Genomic DNA, 2,692 nt, shown 5'->3' with positions numbered 1-2,692 from the left:
TCCATGGGGTTTTCAAAGACTCGGACATGACTTAGCAACTAAACAATAGCAATGCTCCCTTAACTACTCATTGCGGATACAGATGATTTTACCACTTTTGTCTTTTAACCTTCCCATTAGCTTTGTAAGTGATTGATGTGCTACCTTTACTGCATATTTGCCTTTACCAGTGAGCTTTCTCCTCTCATCATTTTCATGTTTCTAGTTGCGTCTTTTCTTTTTTGCTGGGAGAAGTCCTCTTGACATTTCCTGTAAAGCTGGTTTGGTGATGCTGGACTCTTGTAGCTTTCTCCTGTCTGTAAAACTTTGACCTCTCCTTCAAATCTGAGTGACAGTCTTCCCAGTAGTGTCTTCTTGGTTGTAGGTTTTTCTCTTTACCGTTTCAAATATATCATGCCACTCCCTTCTGGCCTGCAGTGTTTCTGCTGAAAAATCCCTTGTTTGTAACGTGTTGCTTTTCCCTTGCTGCTTTTAATAGCCCCTCTGTAGCTTTACTTTTTGCCATTGTGATTACAATGTGTTTTGGTGTGATTTTCTTTCTGTGTAGGGCTCTCTGTGTTCCAGTACCTGGATACCCATGTCTTTTGCCAGGTTAGCAAAGTGTTCGACTAGTGTGTCTCCACATATGCTCGCTGCCCCTTTCTCTCTTTCTCCTCCTGCTGGGACCCCTAGAATTCAAATGTTTCTATGCTTGACCTGGTCCCAGAGGTCTCTGAAAGTGTCCTCATCTCTGTTTATTCTTCCTTTTTTTCTGTTCCGCTTCAGTGATTTCCACTATTCTGTCTTCCAGCTTCATGATCCGTTCCTCTGTGTCATCTCACCTACCATTGAAGTATATATTTTTTATTTCACTTATTGTACTCTTTATCTCTGTTTCATTCTCTTTAGATTCTCTGTTCTTGGTTCTTTTTAAACTTTTTTTAATTGTAGGATAATTGCTTTAAAATGTTATGTTGGCTTCTGACATACACCAACATGAATCAGCCATAGGTATACATATATCCCCTCCCCGTTGAACCTCCTTCCCAGCTCCCACTCCACCCCACCCCTCCATCTAGGTGGTCACAGAGCACGAGGTTTGAGTTCCCTGCATCATACAGCAAATTCCCAATGGCTACTGATTTTTCATATGGTAATGTATGTGTTTGGATGCTACTCTCTCCATTTGTCCCACCCACTCCTTCCCCCACTGCATTCACATGTCTGTTCTCTATGTCTGTGTCTCCACTGCAGCCCTGCCAATAGGTTCGTCAGTACCACCTTTCTAGATTCCATACATATGTGTTAATATACAATAATTGTTTCTCTCTTTCTGAGTTACTTCACTCTGCATAATAGGCTCTAAGTTCATCCACCTCAATAGAATGGACCCAAATGTGTTTCTTTTTATGGCTGAGTGTTGTTCCACTGTATATATGTACCACAACTTCTTTATCCATTCATCTGTCAATGGTCATCTGAGTTGCTTGCATTTCCTCGCTGTTATGAATAGTGCTGCAGTGAACCCTGGCATACATGTGTCCTTTTCCATTATGGAATCATCAGGGTACGAGCCCACTGGTGGGATTGTCGGCCCTTAGGGTTGTTTATTCCTAGTTTTTTCAAGGACTCTCCATACTGTTCTCCAGTGGCTGTATCATTTACATACCCACCAACAGTGCAAGAGGGTTCGATTTTCTCCACATCATTTCTAGCGTGTATTGTTTGTAGATATCCTGATGACGGCCACTCTGACCGGTGTGAGGTGATACCTCGTCATAGTTTTGATTTACATTTTCTAATAATGAGTGCGGGGAGAAACAGCAATAACCTCAGATACCCAGACGACACCACCCTTATGGCACACAGTGAAGAGGAACTAAAGAGCCTCTTGATGAAGGTGAAAGAGAAGAGTGAAATAACTGGTTTAAAACTCAACATTCGAGAAATGAAGATCATGGCATCTGGTCCCATCACTTCACGGCAAATAGATGAGGAAACAACGGAAACAGTGACAGACTTTATTTTCTTGGGCTCCAAACTCACTATGAACGGTGACTGCAGCCAAAAAAGATACTTGCTCCTTGGAAGAAAAGCAATGACAAACCTAGACAGCAGAGCATATTAAAAAGCAGAGATATTACTTTGCCTACAAAAGTCCTTGTAATCAAAGCTATGGTTTCTCCAGCAGTCATGTAGAGACGTGAGAGCTGGACAAGAAAAAAGGCTGAGTGCCGAAGAATTGATGCCTTTGAAGTGTGGTGCTGGAGAAGACTCTTGAGAGTCCCTTGGACAGCAAGGAGATCAAACCAGTCAAGCCAAAGGAAAATCAACCCTGCACATTCACTGGAAGGACTGATGCTGAAGCTGAAGCTCCAATACTCTGGCCACCTGATGCGAAGAGCCGACTCATTGGAAAAGACCCTGACGCTGGGAAAGATTGAAGGCAGGAGGAGAAGGGGATGACAGAGGATCAGGTGTTTGGATGGCATCACTGACTCAATGGACATGAGTCTGAGCACCCTCTGGGAGACGGTGAAGGACAGGGAAGCCTGGCGTGCTGCTGTCCATGGGTGGCAAAGAGTGGGACACAACTGAGCTACTAAACAACAATAAATTCTATTGCATATAATCCTGCAAGCCTAAAACATTCTTGTCTCCCCACTATGAATCAACATCAGATGAATAAGCATAGCCTCCTGCTGACGTAGCT

The sequence above is a fragment of the Muntiacus reevesi genome, chromosome X, assembly GCF_963930625.1.
Source record: "Muntiacus reevesi chromosome X, mMunRee1.1, whole genome shotgun sequence".
NCBI lineage: Eukaryota > Metazoa > Chordata > Mammalia > Artiodactyla > Cervidae > Muntiacus > Muntiacus reevesi.
This window is presented reverse-complemented; position numbering follows the sequence as displayed.